The following is a 19002-nucleotide window of genomic DNA, read 5'->3' on the forward strand; positions in this document are numbered from 1 at the left end:
CCTGATAGTTCTAATAGAGCTTTAAAAGAAAATATACCAGATCTAAAAGATGTCCGTTATTATAAAATATCAAATAAAAAAGATTTATCACATTATCAGCGCACAGATGTAGTTAACTATATAACTTGGTACAATAGGATGGTTTCTTAGAATAATAAAATATAACTGGGACGTTCAATGTGTGCAATTTATTTTTAAATTAGGAGACATTAACCAATCCAAAACTACTTCAACTACAAAAACGACAACAAATCGTCACTGTGCAACACAAAGAGCATGTCATTACACGGTCCGACGCAGCCTCCGACGATCAACGATGATGACTCACGAGCAACTGTTGTTATTCGCGTATCCAATGTTTCACACGATACGACAATAGCTAATGTCTTCCAAAATGTGGGCATTTATGTTTTCTTTATCGCCTATTACATATACGAGTAGTGTCATGCAAATAGAAATTGCATGTTCAAAAATTATTATTTGTAGCGTAAAATTAGAATTATTTAAAATTATTGTCACTGATAGAACTGAACTGAGAACTCTTAAAGGGATACTAATGAGTTCCATTTCACATTTTTAAACCATCTTCTTTTTTGACATTTTGATGTCAGTGGAGATAGTTTCCTGATTTCGGTACATTTGTCGCATTTAGCTGACAATACTTTGGGGCAAAACTGTCACAGACCATTCAGTAGCGAAGTAATTAGGTGTCCATTCGTTTCTTTGCGCCTTCGTAAATATTTCATTAGAGTTAGCTTACTATATACTGTAATATCTCATAATGTTTTAACATACTCATGTCTTTCTTCATCTATAGTCTACAATATCGATACTAAGATACTTTCAATAGATTATTAGATATAACCGGAAACACGTGTTTCTAAATTCAAATTATTCATTCCTGTTTGTATCCAACTACTTATTATCGCAATTACTGTACGGTAGAAAATTGTTTAATTATCAAGAAATCTATTAACTAAGCTCAGTGAACCAGACAGTCTTGACCTGGTTCCTTTGCAGTGAACAGTCACGGTCAGGCGGTGCGAATGTATTTTTTCCGTGTTCCTGTACAGTGGTAAACGTTATAAAAATGTTTGGTCATTTTGACATTTGTAAGGTGATGACATAAACGGATTTGACGTGTCTTTCTAAAATCAGCCCGTCTAAACAATTGGTAAAGGACTGTCGATGGACATGTTATTGTTACCGCGTGCTTGTGATAAAACGAGAGAGTAGGAGTGGATAATATGTAGCATTACCTATATATTGTAGTTACGATATCTATATATTGACTTAATAATAGATCTATTAAATACAATTGGTATTTAATAGATCCAGTATATAATATTGGTATGAAAAACCCCATCGAAATGGATTCGACTGGTATTGACGATATAGAAGTAGGTGAAGATGTTTATTTTTTCACAATCACGACATACTATGTAATATATAATATCATATTTAAACAAAATGTTGCAAGTCGAATATATATTCATTATACAATAAGTAAACTAAAACATTCATTGAAGAATTTTCTTAATAAGTTTTAAAATAACAACGCATAAAAAATGATAAAAGCATTCAAAGCGCGGGAAATATACGCCAAAACCGGTTCGACGTCAGGTGTTCCACCACCTGACGCCAAGGGAATATAAAACTGCAAGCAATAAATGAAAGGATTACGAAATTTGGAGAAGTTAGAAATTGTTCGGACGACTTTCTCTTCATAACAAATCTAATTAATTATTGCTCTCGTTTGTGTTCTTTCCAAAAGTGAAATATTAACTAAAGTGTAATAGATCTATTGCTTTTCCAATTTTGTGTCTTTCGAAAATTATTATAATTATTTACGAAAATTATATGCCGCTTAAACATTCTGTACCGTTAATTCTTTGTTCTCAAATAGCTGTCTTGTTATTCCAAGGGTATCTCCAAAATTTAAATCCATCCTCTTTAACATAAAGTCACTCAAATAAAGGTATATATTATATATAACTCTGTGCAAAATTCTAGATTATGAGACCAAATATTTTTTGATGTTATAATTGATCAGTGTACATCGAAATATTACGACTCTTCTTTTTGTATGCAATGGTTTTGTTATTCAAATCGTAGTGCCATAAACATAACGTTAGCTATTGTTAACTTTTGGCAGAAATATATAAGGTGATTCCCACCCATTCCAGTCACATGAAACTACCACCTAATTGAGTTTGTGCCGTATTATAATTTGATCATTCACCCGTAGTTCGTTGTCGTCCATTCCTTTTATAGTTTAATTAAATAGGTATTGCGTAAGTCGTTCGTTTGAACCTTTAATTAAAGTTGCGCATGATATTTTTTATTATCATTAGTTGGGTTAGTTGGGTTATTATCATCACGTACGTTTGGCCAATGTCAAATTTTGCACAATTAATGTCGATGAGATGTACAGCACTTGCTGATTTCAATATAATTTTGTAAAAGCAGCTTTATTTACGTATCACATAAAGTATATTGTATATTTTTGTTACAATTTGACGTTTGGACTTTCAGTAGCTATCTAACTGATTATACAGTAACTCCAATTTCAATTAACGCAACAAAGGGATGTACAAATCTATGTGACACTTATTTCTGTTCAACATGAGTTATAACAAATTGTATTTGCGTTGAATACAACATTAACTTGTTTCCATATTTTCTATTTTCAAAACTTCGTGACTAGTTCGAAGCATGACTCAGATAACCGCCTCTGAAATATCATCGAGATACGCAAAGTTAACCATGTATCCTTTATAACATATTCGGTAACTGTTACAAAATAGTTTGTGCTATATCTCTTTGCCATTTTGGGTGAATAATTGAATATGCAATTTCAGGTGTTATCTCTAACGTCACGTGCGGGCCTTTTCTTCTTGCTACCCCCTTTCCCCCCAGAAGGCTGATAACCGTGCAGGCGAATCGGCGCCGGCGCAACGTTGCCACCTCAGTCTCTCCCCGAGCGTTTCGCGTGACGGACCTGTCGCTCTTTATTTGTTTACATTTAAAAACTAATAAAATCTCAGTGATGTGATATTTGAACGTGCGATATGTGTGATTCTTTTATATGTGAGAAGGATTTCAGTTTAGTTAATTGTGAATACTTTTTTCCTTCTGTGCAAGGAATGAACCGATACCGTTGCGTCGCGCTCCGGTGATTCGGTTAATAACTCGTGGATCTACAGTGACTGTGTAATAGTGGCTTTACTAAGATCTAATACCATGTAAAGGTCACTTACCTTCATCCTCCATGTGAACAGAAAATTGATCATATTGGATGTCCTTCAGATTTTATTCGCTTGTGTATTTTGGAATTTTTTGCTCGGTTTGCTTTCTATCTTTACCAAATAGGTTATTTAGTTTTGTTACGTTATTTTTTGTTAAAATGTTTTGTTTCTTTATTTGGTTACTAGGTTCACCACTTCTACTTGGTGTTCTTGGTATTGATATTTTAACTCTACAATTTAAATATCTGATTTTAGTTAAATTGTTTAAAATTTATTGAATTTTTCATAGTCTATTTATAATACCTTGTCCTATCGGCCTTGTCTAAGGTAGATATGGACGTATAAGATATAGATTATCCAATCAGTGACATATTATCTGAAGGCAATACAATTAACCTTGCATACATAAAAGTGAAGCTTGCTATATCTAGTATATTAAAATTTACATAATTCACCATGTCTAATGAACTGCGTTTAAACGTATGCTAAAAAATATATATGAATATTAATTAACTATTAATTATTATAGGCGTGTGAGCTAATTTTGTTTCCTTTATTGTCTTTAAGCAGTACTTGTATATGTTACTACTATATAAACAAATAGTCTTTGAAATAAGCATGAAATATATAATATAGTCTTGTTTGCATGAGCTATACAAAACAAGGTTTTCCCGTCATTATTTTTATGCTCGATAGCTTGCTCCTCAGTCAGTTGGAAGGTTTCGTTTCGGCCAAGTGAAACGGTGGCAATCAGACCTTGATATCCGGAGTTGCAACATTTAGCTTATACTGTTTTAATGTGGCTCAAGTTATGAACTTTTGACTTTTAATGTCTTGTTTTGATAGATGTCGGTATTTCTATTTGTGTCTTAATTTTCTTTTTTTTTTTACGTGAAAAGTATTATTATGATATAGGTAATAAATTGTAAATCTCAAAATCTTGTTTACTACGAAGTCTATCAAAACAAACTGATCGTAGCCTTATTTGTTTTTCATCGACATGCATCATTGTTGGGTTTTGGCGTTCGTCCAATATCTTGCGTTCGTTCAAAATCGGTCACGTTTTAGAATTAATTTTCTAAACCGAAAGCAATATTCTAATAGTAAATTTTGCTCGTCTCATTGTTTCCGCGGAGAAAATTTTTAACGCGCCAGTCACGTATAAATAATTTGTAAAATTGCTCTGACCTACTCCAGCCCGCAACTTGTAGTGTAATCTAAACTTAACAACAAAAGTGGAATGATAAATTGTTCATTGGAAAATTCCATAATTATTTTTGCTTGTCCCTCGATATGAGAGGAGAAATTAAAATTTCTAGTTGCAGGATAACTTATTTTTTATATTCTTAGTAACTTGTTTTACTTACATTCCACACAAAATATTTATTTTTTAAGCGAATTACCAAATGAGCACGTCCTCGATTCATCCATATTTTTTATGTCACGCGGTTATTATTTCCAATTGTAAACTAGTTTTTATAATTTTTTTGCAATCGATTGAATTTGTAACTACGGGAACTGTGATCGTTTTTGTGGAGTCAACTACAGTTAAATTTACTTGTTGACACATATGTGTTTTAAATTTAAATATTTGAAATTTCATCGTTTAAAGATTAGTCTTTTTTTAAATAACAATATTGTGATTACCATTCTAATATCAATGTCCACACGATTGAAAAATCTCTTTTTTACGGACTAAAACAATTATTACAGTTCGAAGAATCGAAGAACGATTATAAAAGTGTTCATCATCTACCTTTAACTGTCCAATGCTAAATTTAGACCTCCCCCATAAAAGGAGTTTTGCCAGTAGTTGCCACGCTTGGCAAGGGGGTTGGCAACCGCAATTCGGTTTTTGGTGATGTTTTAAGAGAGACGCTGCTGTCCATCCCTCGACCTTTAAGTTCCCAAAGTCACCTTTCGATACCCACTAGAAAGGAAGGGGTGGCCCATTCTATGCCAGAATCAGACATTGGATGAATATATTTTTTTGTATATTCAAAAATCGCTGCTGACTTTACACTTATAAGTCTTCATTACTTTATTACTGCCAAGGTCTGAACCGGGTTCGCGCAAATGTAGACGGCATTGTTCTTATACAATTCAGTTTAGTCAAGTGTCGCATTTTCTTTGACAATTGCATCATAAGAGTTTTTCTGCGAGGCTACGAATTTGATTGCATTTGTTCATTGTATTTTAAATTTGCAGAGTATTTTTTTGTTGCTGTACTCATTAATTGAGCATATTTACCATCACTTACCATCAGGTGAGCCGCATGCTCATTTGCCCCGTGCGTTGTAAAAAAAAAATATTTATATGTAAATATTGAGATAATTATAGTAATTGAACTGCAATTGAAAATTCCTTGAATTTTATGTATTATTACAAAAAAAATACAATTAATGTTTAAGTTGTTTGAAGTTATATAATGACTCATTTTAACATTACTTACTATTAAGAAAATTAAAGCCGCTTTAATCCTCATATAAAATTATGTACGTTAAATATAGACAATACAGAAATTAAAGGATTGATAAGTATGCACTTGTTGTGTTGTTTTAGAAACGTCTAAATTTGATGGTTTCAAATTGTTATGATGATAAAATTATTTTTTATTGTTTTTTAATTTGCATCCGACTTCGAAATTCCCAATTAGATTGTATTTTTTATGTTTCTTTCTATCTTAATGTCTCATTTATATTTCTTTTTTTGTGAAACACAATTTTAATTTTAAATTAACTCCAAACAGTCGTGGCTTTTGTGAAATGTAGGCAAGTAGACTGCTGCGTTAACCACAACAACGGTTATAGGTACATTAACTAATACATTTATTTTTGTTTAGTTTCTTATTTTAATATCTGTATTTCCTTAACACCGTGTTACTAACGTTTATAGCACGTATTTCTGCACTTGTAGTATTTTGCATAAAATAAAACCGTTTATGGCTACTGCTTTATCTTGTAACACGTTGAAAACACTTGCGTCAGTGCACAATATAAAGTTGCAGTATTTACAACTAGTAATATTAAAACTATTCATATATTGTATAACTATATGACGTGTAACAATCACGGTGTTACAACGTTTTAGCTATATAATGATATCCACTTTCTATAAAGTAACCAAACTTTCGTTATACGAAAGTGTGGGAGTGCTACACATTTGGTAACCGGTCCCATGTCGTTTTCATCAAATTGTGTTTTAACAACAGTATTTTTAACATCACCTTAGAAACGTGTTTCATTCTTAAATTCCAAGTTCACCTGTGTCTTAATCTCCGAAACCAATTTGACGTAATGTTTAGTACAGCTTATAGTTATATTCTTATAGTTTGTGTTTATATGTGCTATTATGTTACATTACAATTGCGGATCTAACTTGTTTATCGGTTTGAATATTATTATAGTTTTGTATAATACGATTTATTTACATACAACTATCGCAGAAATGTAATGTCGCAAATTGTCATTTGTTTTCAATCGATATTTGAATTGTATTTAACTCACTGTGGGTTGCTCACGTATATTTATTTAATATTTATTTACTTTTATAAAAAGATACAGACTCATTAAATCAATACATAGTCAAATTACATAATATATTATCTGATTTTGTTTAGAAATTACAATTAAAATCATTAGTGTTTGTTAAGCACTTAGTTAAGAATGATGTCACAAATTTTCCGATTTACCCTCAATTTATATTGTTTGGATAAGATCAATCTTTTAATCTCAAACGTCATTTAAATTTCTCTCTTTTCTTTAATAATGATTAATTTGAAAAGTTTTTAAAACACTTAATCCCGATACTAATTGTAATTGACTGAATAATATTTTGAAGTGGCTAACTTTTCCTCGGCTCACGATAAACACTCGTTGGGTACGGTATTGTTATCGTTATCTACAAAGATACTAGTTGATAACGCCACGAAATCATCGGATGATGTCATCCTACTGCGATATCTGCTTTCAAATATAAAGATATTTTTATGAGAACTAATAAAGCCTAAAGATGGAGTTAGAGTAAGCGTGCGAATTTCTATTCCTTCTTTATTTTGTTAATTGCAGTTTAGTTTTGCGTTAAGAGTATTTTGCCAGAATTCTTTTATTGCTTGGTTGCATTCGTAAACAATTTTGTAAGTCCCATGCATTGTTCTTTTAATTTAAAGCTGTACCTAGTTCTATGTTCTAACTGGCGTTTCTTTTTATTATAATTACACTTTAGAAAATGTAACTGTTCTTTTTAAGAATTGGCAACTTTGAAAACGTTTTATATTGTTAAAAATTATGTAAAGAGTGCTATTCGCTAGAAAAATATTTGTGCTATGTTAGCTTGAGAGAGATTAATAGTGGTTATACTGTACAGAGTATTAGGTATGTTTTTTTATACTGTTATCACAGTTTATTTATGATGGTCATAGAGTAACTTCGCCGTGTAGGTCCCGGCATAGAATAGGCCACTTCTTCCTTTCCCGTGTGTGTTGTAAGAGGTGACTAAGGGAGCTTATGATCAAGGGATGGGCAACAGCGTCCCTCTTAAAGTAACATATAAGCCCAAAATATGGGAGAGGTCTATCTTCAGTATTGGACAATTAATGGCCGATATGTTATGGTATAGTGTAATTTGTATGTATGGCAATAGTTAATTTGACAGCTCTATTTAATACACTCAAACTCACCTTGTGATCCACAAACTAGAACATTCTGTGTTATGAAAAACCAGGCAGCTAACATCTGGGGCACGCCCATACTTTTTATATAAGCTTGTCTATAACCTCCGTTTTTTTTTATTGTTGTAAAAAGATACGTAATAGAAATATGTAAGCGATTTTCGTATAGATATTGAGATTGCTCGGGGAATAGACTTTCTTATTCAGCAGATTTATCGGACAGCTCTGACGTCACGTACCGAGGTAACACGAACCTGATAAGTGAGAAAGCGCCCCTGTGAGATTTAAAATAATAATAAATTATTTTTAAAGCAATATGTTTATTTTTGAAAAGCCAAGGTTTTTGTTATATCTGTCTGATTTTTTTTTTACTATATAATTTTTTACATTAACCGATAGAGATTTCTATCGGCTAGAATGACTTAAAAATTCGTTTTAGTTACAAAACACGAATATTATAGCTTTTAATTTTAATAATTTTGTTACTCACCATTTATTTACTGTGGTATTATATATGTTTATACTTTTTATAGTATAGTAAATGTGTTTATAATTGTAATTTATTTTCGATTATTTCTATTTATATACTTGTACAATGAACACATTCGTATAATACGTTTATACTAATCATTTAGTTCGAATAGATATCGTCGACTGTTATCTTAATTTGCTTGATTAGTTATAACTATGCATTTGTGGACTATCAGTGGGCTATCAGTTTATTATCTCTGCTAAGGACGTTTCTATTTTACTTATTTTTAACCAACTTTGTTAAAGGTAGGCTCTATATTCTATATATATCTATATTTGTAAAATATTGTCTCTTAGTAATCCCTTTATGGACTTTCGCGATACGGCCTCAGCTAGTGCGAGGTCCAATGTACTCTTGTTGTATATTTCTTGTGTTTAATAAATAAATAAAATAAAAATACCTTCGTCAATTATGTAAAAATTTCGATGATTTTTTTTTTATATTGCACTTAGTTACAACTAGGCTCTTATCTACAATGATCAGTGAATTAATTACGTAATTCACTTCGTACATCAGATGTGACGGTATGGTCGAATACGCTGAAACTTTATATAAAAAATACACTGTTTTGTTTGTTCATCCTATTACAAATCTTATTTAGTGAGCACAGTGAGGCATGTATGATATCTGTCAAGGCATGATATCTACATTTATCTGATAGCATTACAGGTTACTGACCAATCTATCCGTACTTTGGTCAGCGACCCATAATATAATATTATTTATGACTTATAATTAGATATCTTTAAATGTTATCAAAAAATGTAAATTTACCATTTTTTTTTTTTAGATTTATTCTAAGTATTGTATTTCGGCCTGTGTCCATAGGAATTAGGCTAAAGTATCCTACTTGTTACTTTCTGCTTACTTCCAAACGCAGTGTAGACCCACCACTAGATGGAGTGAAGATCTCAAATTCATTGTGGAGAATCAGTGGATGCAGATAACTCAGAACCGTTGCTTATGGCGGTCTATAGGGGAGGCGTATGTTTAGCAGTGAATGATGAATGTTTGAAATGATGATGAACAAATTTGTTTCAAATTTATACTCTTCTATAGTTGTATAAGCGTGATTGAGTAACAAACATTTAAAGATTGATAATTTTTAAATGTGCTGCTACCACGTGTGCAGAAGACTGTATAATTATTAATATATATATATATATGTATGTATATAGGACCCAGTTTTATATATATATATTTTTTGATGGGTGTAAATGGTATGGTAACCCCGCCTGCGCTAATGAGATACGCTGGCTGAGCACTAGTGAAGGGTGATAGATGAGAACGAAAACAGACCAGTTAGCCCATCATGATGAATTCATCAGGAATTAACCATGATAGTTTCCAGGGAGAACCGCGAGGAGGTCGACCTGGTTGGGTATATTGCTAGCAATAGGATTCTTAGTCTCCATTACTAACAATCCCTTTCCCCCAGTTTTATATTAAAAGTTAATACCTAAAGTTTATAAAAGTGTTATTATATATGTATATATATACCAATGGTATCATCTTTATTCATTCTAACTGGTTTCAATTGTGTATATAATAGAAGTATAAAATCATTACTCTGTTGTCGATGTGACTTTGAAATGTTCATTTACAGCTATTAAAGTGTTATTATTCTTTTTAATTGTCATTATACACATACAATGGCAGTTTTAACGGGTGTCACGAACAATCTTAACGCCTGCAAAATTACGTTATGGTCGACCTTTAAAGTTAAATAAACAAAGAGAGAAGAAAAATTGTTAACGTAAACGTTACTGATAGTAGTATTATTTTTTCAACGTATTTTTCTGTTTGGAATTTCTTTTTTATGCAAATAATAATATCAAATAATTAAATTTTTATTAAAAATATATCGCAAATAAAAAAAAAAAACCGACTGTCCTTTCAAAAATGATCTGTTCCTACCACATCATTCCGAGAGACACTGGCTATATTTTTTTCTAATGAATTCTATAGGGTACCTGAACAGATTTGAATGTATTCAGAAGCTATAATGTAATAAAGATATATATATATATATATATATGAACTGATATCTAAATATATAACACTTTTTGGACGGTCGTGTAATAAAATTATACCAAATGTAAATTTGTAGACTTTAGTGTTTTTATTATAAGAATTTGATGCATAACAGTCAAAATGCATTAGCCTCCTTTCTTGCGCAGTCGCGTAAAGCGTTACACACCAATTAAAAATCAGAGATTTACAATTGTATGCAGTAATAAGAACAATTAGCGAGGGGAACGTTTTAATGAGCAATCGTGGATTTTTTTTGCAATCACGAGACGAGACGTTGCATCTGAGAGGTTGCGACTTGCGGATACGTAACGGTGGATGGTAACGGTACGCTCAGATTAATTGTACCCGAAAACGACGGTGAGATTTATGTAGAACTAGTGACTGCGACTTCGTCCGTGTGACCAAGATGTGTGACCAAGTGGCCTATGCATTTCTTCATCTCGTATATTACAGGTACCTATACCACATGATTGGTTAATACAATAAGCCATTGAGAGGTACCAGATAAATTTCGAATCTGGATGAAAGTCCTTTTCGGTACCAACTATTTGGTAATGACGATTGTATAATTACGCCAAGAATAACAAACGAACTCACTTTTATGATATTAGTAAGGATAGAATGGATCCAATAACACCAGAGTCATCATCCGCATGTTGCCGATTCTCTTGTGATATAGAGCGCAAATCACAGTTTCTATTTCCATATTTATCTCGTCCTTCAAACCGGAAAACAGTATTCAAGGGAGCTACTTGGCTGCAGATTTAGTAAAATCAATTGTTTCTCGATTATCTCGACCCAAAAATGGCGCGATGCGATTACCGATTGCGATTTCGTATCGAGTTTCTCGAGTTGAAGGTTTATTGCCTTCTGAAAACAATGGACAGTCGTTTTTTTATCGTCCGGGTAATTTAAGTTTTTATGGCTCACCAATGGAACTTTTTCTTCTTGATTTACCATTATTGTCAATGCTTACCTGTTGGAAATAAGGTAATAGTATCTGATGCTGAAAATAAGATTACCTGTATTTTAATTGAAAATGAACTAAATTACATGTGCATAAGAATCTCCTTTAGATTTCAACTTATACGTTTCAATATTCTGTCTGCTTCATACGCTTTATCGAGTTTCAGATTTATAGAAAACAAATTTTTACTCACGACTCCGTTTCGTGACCGGGATTATTGATTAACTGGAATAAAAAGTAGCCTACGTCCTTCTCAACCCAATAAACTACGTGAATACCAAATATAATAATAAATATAAATACAATTGATTGAGCGATTAAGGCTCCTAGAGGTACCAAAAGACTCACTTTCATATTCAGTTATATTATTATAAGTAAAGATTATAGTAAGGATTCTGTCGTATAAGTGGCTGAATCCAATATTGTATCACAATGAAATGTATTGATGTTTAAAATATTGAAAGTAGGACGGTATTATGATTTGATTTGAATTCACTAAGAGGCAGAACGAGTTAATATTCGCCCACCGTTAAATTATTGCATTATTGCGTGGGCTGTGTGAATGCAGCCTTACTTATGCCGGTCCCAGCCGTGGGACGATTGTGGTGAAATTACTTCGGGTCTCGAAAAAAAAATTAAATATCAGTTCATTACATAACATATGTATTTCGTACTAATTTTTTTTCATATTAAACACGTTGTTCGTTTTAGGCTTGCGAGGCTAGTTAAATATTTAGAATCAGATTTAGAATTCGTAAAATATGTATAGATACAAGACCAGGAAGCAGCTAAACTTGTCTGGCTGACGTGGAGTTTAAAGAAATTGAAATTATTGGGGCACTGGATGAACTACTGAGATTCATAAGAGATTATGCAAATGAGTGTCTTGGTGATGGTATATGTAGAAACACAACGGGTGTCTCAAATCAAAAGGTATCATAAAGATAATGCATGCCAATAAAATTTTCAAAATAGATCTTTTGAAAAAGAGTTTTAAAGGTTCTTCATGTGTAAAATAGGCTAAGGTGACCACAACAATCGATCTTATTGTGTAAAAAAAATAAAGTAAGAATTTGCACAAAAGTTTACAATAGGTCGAAGCGCTCGAAGGTTCTCGTCTTTTATAAACCATACTTCAAAATATATGATAATAAGAGTGTTCTGAGAATACTAACAGTGATATACGACATGACAAACAATTCATCCTACTACAAGCACGTTGCAGTACCGTTAAGTGCACTACACAGGAGCCAATGTCAAACAGGTTTAGTTACCTATGTCTAGTTGTCAGTGTCATGTTAACACTACAATAATGCTTTATACATTTTATTACGTTACCATAAAGTTGATATTCTAATGCAGCTACGAGTGATTTAGTTTCCATTAGTAGATTCGTTTTATATAATATAGTCGACTCTACAAGCATTTTGAATGTTTGAAAATATCATATCTACTTGCGTAGCAATTGTGTAATTTGTAATTAATTGATACTTAATTTAATTACGACGTGTATACTTGTATTATACAAGTATTATTTTTAACTTTATTATTTAAAATGAAGGATATTCTCAATATGTCTGTATTTTTTTTGTGGTCATGTTAAACCACTACGTCACTGATTTTAAATCAATTCTTGCAGTCTTATAGGGTTTATTCCCGTGTTCGTCCTATGCACATATTTATTCAGATTATTGCGGAACAAAGAACTGCTGGTTACAAAGTAAAAGCTACTTGTAAACACACTTCCGCGTTCTAAATTAATAAATCTTTAAACAGTTTTAGTTAAGCAGTGTAATTTCTTAACTGAAACTCAAGTAATATACGTACAGCCGTAGTCTCTAAACTGTTAATTATAATCTTTTTAATTTGTTAAAAACAGAGTTACCTAAACCAGCCGTAGCTCGTCTTACACGTAATTGTATAATTAGTAAATTAATAATTATTTCATTTCAACTTACTTCCGTAGAACTACGTATTTATGTTAATATTATTAATGTTTAGCAAAAACCGGTCAGTTTAGTCAACTTTTCTATTGAATGGCTAAATATTCTTATTTATTGATTTCTAGTTCTCAATTTTTGTAGTAAAATTTATATATTATTTTAACATTGGTTTACTTTAGAAAACTGAAGTTAGAGTAAAGAAACTATATCTAAACTAATAGTGCCTAAAACTTTACTAGAACGTTAAAGTTAAAGCAAACTAACAGATATGTAATTTATTATTTTGGGTCCTTGAGAATTAATGTTGCGTACCATTATAATAAATGAAAAATACGTCATATCACTGTTAAAAGCGAGCAGTTTGCGGAATTCAATCTCAAGGGAGGCATTCAATTAACCTTCATGTAGAAAAATAATGTGTTCACTATTTTATATATTTATAAGTTCCAAACAATCGTAGAGCCTTGTCAAGCCAATATAGGATGTATTATTAGAAACTGTAATACTGGTAGCATAATACTGATCATCCAAACTTGAGTTTTTTGTCACAAAACTTAGTATACTACATTGGTTCCACCAAGAAACGAACCCAGGATATTGTTTATGTAAAACAACTAAGGCAACTGAATCACAGTGTTTCGAAGGCCATCGAGTGGTTCATTTTATTTGAATACCTAGAAGTTTTTATGCAAAACATTGATTGTTTATTTGACGTGTGAGAAACAAAGTAGGAGAGCCGCGTGCAAAAGCTATCATCACATGACATATTTGGACACGTTCATAGGCTTCTCGGAACAGTTTACTCAATTGTGGCAGAGCTGTGGAAAACGTGAAAGACTTCGTTCATCGTTAAATCACGATGTTGTGCAAATTTGAATTTTACCTCTACAGCTATAGAGTTTCTTAAATTATTTGTAATTTGTCAGTTTCATCTGTTAACTAAATATGAACCTTATTACAACTGTTGCAATGCTTTTATGGTATACTAGTGTGGCCCTTACTACAATTGCTAAGCTGAATTGAACTTTATACCTGATGGTAATTAGGCATAAATGTAGAGGATTTACAATATCGCCTACGTTCACAACTCCCACGGGTTACATTGTAGGCTTTTAAAGGCATGTTTTAACGAAATACATTTTATACAATGTTATTAGTGTTATGCCATCTGGCTTATGGTCACTTTACTAATAGAGTAGATATTGGAGTCGATTCAGACAGACATGTCTTTTACTGAATCTGTAGAATCCTCTTATAGTTCGTGCAATGGAAAACTATTACAATTTTTCGACTTGCTAAGTCCATATGATACAATTCAAAACCGTTTCTTATATTTATCACTTTACGTAAACACTATTACGATATCGCAATGTTTGTCATTTAATGTAATTTAAAAATTTTCGAATTGTCAGTGAAATTCCTATGACAAAGCACGCGACTGAATCATAATTCGTATCCAGAATCTTAATTCTTTGGACTAATTTAACAATGCTTCACTGTGTTAGTATTTCATTAGAATATATTTATATATTAAATATATATTTTATAACATAAAATTTAAAAATAGCGTTAAAAGTTAATAAACTATTTTTGCATTATGAATCTGTAATAATGACATTAATGAAAATAAATTTCTAAAAACACATCTCTGGTCTGTACATACTGTATAAGCAGTGATTTGCCAAAACTAACACTTTATTCGCTTATACACCACGTTTAAAATTGAAAATTAACGCCTCGCTGGTCTTATGATTTGATTGATGATGGTTTCAAGATTTTGAAGCGTTCAGGTTTGATGACCAGATGAGAAAAAAGCATGGTGCTTGCCAAATAAAAACAGATACTTAATTCGTCTTAAGTAGGTACGATTGTTGAAAGTAATGATCTTAAGACATTTTCTTTTCACTGTACAGAATGTGGAAATCTTTATAAACTTAGACTTGATTATTCGTAATTATGGAGCGATTAGTATAATGATGACTTGTCAAGTAGAGAAAATTATCTTAATTGCCAGTGAAACGGTTCTATGACGTATTTTGGTGTCGGTCCAAGCTAATTTTGCAATAGCGTTGTGTATGCTATTACAGTTGAAAGTTCTTTGATGTTCATAATCCTTATTGTTATTGATTTATAGTGAGTGTGTTTGTCCAATACATTTGTATAAAGATTACAATGCAATAATAATTTATGTTATTGTTGTTTACATTTTATAATTGTATAACATAAACTTGTTTGCAATTCATGTTTTCATTCGGGTTCATAAGGGGCAGAGTTAACCGAGTACCACCTACTCTGTCATTTGTTAGATAATGAGATATATCTTTACAATTTATATTGTAACTAGTTTACACCATAATTGGTTCATTTTTTATAATTCATCTCGTATCCTCAATTCCAAAGCATTCCTGTTACTTCAGGCATGTCGTTTGAATGGCGTTGTTTCTATGTTTATCTAAATTTTATTTATACAAGTGTAATGTGACTGAAGCAACTTCTACCACCCATACAATAGCTGTCGGTAAAAATACAACGTTCTAAGAACAATGTCACGCAACTTTCACCGTCGTTCGTATGTACTTACTCGTCCCACAGCGTGTTGCATCATAAGTCATAACTGGTTCTAAGGTATCTCTTGGTTATCTTATAACCATCCATCGTTAACATACGAGTATGCAGTGTATCTTACGAATGTGTTAACGAAATAAACGTTAAAGTCATTAATATCTACAGTAATAAAGTAGGAATACTGGTACATTGAATATTCAAAATTGTTTATGGATGATATATTTTTTTAAATGTGCATAACGTGAAAACTATGGTCTCCTTTAGTTAATGCTTTGGATTATAAATTATAACACAGCTGAGTTTAATTTGAACTAATTGAGCAGATACAAGATGACGGCTTGAGCCTTTTTACTATGCGGGTCTCTATTCTGACATGTTCAACCAAATTGATACTCAATTACTTACCCGAGCGCAGCCGTGGGTTTTAGGTTAAGTAATGAACATCTACCTCTATCCCTGCAACAAATCCCTTACAGTGTTCGGCCTCTGTCTTCGCATAAATCTATCTTTATGTGTTAGTACAGGGCTTAGGAAACTATGCTAGTAAAATGTCTGCGTGCATACCGTTTTCTTCAAATTTGTATAAATATTAGCTTTTACTGGTGATTTCATCCGCGTGACCGGAATATATTGACTGAAAGGGATAAATAGTAGCCTATGTCCTTCACCATTACAAATGGTACGTGTAAACCAAAATTCGAAAGGATTGGTTGAGCCGTTAAGTCGCCAAGAGGTAACAAACAATTTTTCTACAATCAAATTTTATATTTACGATATTAGTAAGAATAAACCACATTCATTGAATTTTGGTATATCTTCTCGAAAACACCTTTTTGCAAAACATTTTTTGTATTGCTCATCTTCAATAGTGGGGTGAGAAACGCATCGTCATTGCCAAAATCATCTCTCAAGGGCTAAACACGCGTACGAATTTAATCTAAAAGGAACTGGTGGATTTTGTAAGCCTCCATAATTTATTTATGATAAGTTGAGCAGTTTGTTTTTAACAATGGCCTTGGAAATAATACGAATTCATTTTTTGAAGCAGTACATTATTTATTATTAATTAATGATTAATAATCATTAATCAATTGAATAGACATATACGATTTAGCCAATACACAATTGGCAACTCAATTATAGGCCTCTTGTAAAAATATCTAGTCTTACAAATCTATCCGAGTGATTTGTCTCTTTCTTTCGAACTAATTTATTAATTTGTATAACACTAAACAATTTTAGCTTTGATATAATTATTATTTTGTCTACGAGCTTTAGTTTTCTTACTAGCTGGTCGTTAAATATTTAAATAATACAAGAAATCACAAACAAGCAATGTAATAGTCGTTAAATTAATAGCAGATTACGTTCTGATCAATAAAAGGTAAAGGTATGGAAGACGTTGTTGCAATTTCCTCTGAGCGGTTAAATAGAGTTTTGACATTGTTCCAAAATTTATACATTTAGTTACCCCTTTGTTTTGCAATCAGTCATCTGTTCTTGAATTTTACCCATTTCATTTTACAAAACGCCGCGATTGTTTCGCAGACGAAAATTGGATTGTTTTGTTTTACTTATTTTGGAGTGGGATATGCCATTTTTTTAATATTTAATATTATGATCCGGGCTTTATTTACCTGACACAAGTAATCGGGGTCCAGGGTGCTAGTAGGTTTGACATTGAAATGAACGAATAAGCCTCTCGAGAACAATTGATTTCAATATTTTATACGCGTCTGAATGGTTTTCTCTTGCGCTATTGTTACAATAAGTTATTAGTTTGTCTTTACTCAAATTAATTAAGTGGTCATGTAAAAGATGGAATAATAAAAGATCATACATGAACGTATGGCTTGATTGAAATTGATATGGAATGGAAGCAAAACAAGGCCAGGAGAAACCGAAATTCAAGAAAGATTTTGAAAGTAAACAACTTGGACATAAGAAAATATTGATATCCATCCCGTAACCGCGCGTCATCAATCAATCTTGTGAAAATTTTAAAAATTATTTTCAGAATTCGATTTCTAATGCCTTTGGGAATTGGAAAAAGTTATTCAGTTTTTCTAATACTTCCAATTTATTATTCTTAACAAGCAATTTACGTAAATCTATAGAATCTATTGTCTACAGATATGCGACAAGTATTCTATATATGTAAATACATCGACAATTCGAATTGTGTCATGTTTAACTTGAGTCATGAGAGATCTACGTCTGACACATTATCTAAAATAATATAGAAGTGGAAGCTATATTTATTTACTCATTCGTGCTTTTTACAAAAAAATTGTACGCCGCCGCGGAAATACTCGAGGTTCACTGTAATTACTTCGCGAGATGACTATAAATACTTACAATATGATGAACATGTGTTTTGTGAACTCCTCGCATTTGTTCATTACGTATTATACTTATGGTATTATTTATGTGGTTTCTATTGCTACTCATTTACATTATAATGAACCGAAATTTTGTTGGTTTTGGTGTCGGTTTTACGAGGCAACTTTCTTTTTATTTTACGTTTGTGAATTTTCTAACATAAAGCCCTAATTTGAATATATAATATGAATTTGTTAAAACTTCAACAGATTTATTATTACTTTTTAAGCAACCATAAATGTCTTCTCGTTACAACAATCTCCGTTACAATCTATTACAACAGATTAAAATTGGATTAAGTATAAATTGATTAACTAACTTCAATAACTGTATTCTATATCTATGTCGTTGATATTATCGATTTTATTCTAATAAAGCTATAACCTATTGTTAAATGTATATTTTTAAATCAATCTTAACGCAGATATGTCATGTTAAATTACATACGGAGCACATTTTAAACCTAATTTGCTTTTCAAACGCTGAACAATTCACATCCAGTACAATATATCGAAAGTGACAACAATTTTTATGAGTCATATTGTCCGAGACAATGCAATTAGTCCCACGGGGTCAATCGCATTGCCGCATGTAGGTTAAATACGTATAATGAGGGGATGTCGACGCCGTACAACTTCCTGCGATGAAATTGGTGCTGCTTT

General features: G+C 31.9%; 1 protein-coding gene across 1 annotated transcript in view; it reads left to right on the forward strand.

Moving 5' to 3' along the window:
- The first annotated feature begins 2958 nt into the window (after positions 1–2958).
- The window catches only part of LOC113514864 (MAP/microtubule affinity-regulating kinase 3-like), a 117752-nt gene continuing 101708 nt past the window's right edge, over positions 2959–19002 (forward strand). The window contains exon 1 of the mRNA XM_052891867.1: positions 2959–3251. The gene's annotated coding sequence lies outside the window, so the exon portion shown is untranslated. The remainder of the gene's footprint in view (positions 3252–19002) is intronic.

Source organism: Galleria mellonella, unplaced genomic scaffold, assembly GCF_026898425.1.
Source record: "Galleria mellonella isolate WM207_F2 unplaced genomic scaffold, CSIRO_AGI_GalMel_v1 utg146, whole genome shotgun sequence".
Lineage (NCBI taxonomy): Eukaryota > Metazoa > Arthropoda > Insecta > Lepidoptera > Pyralidae > Galleria > Galleria mellonella.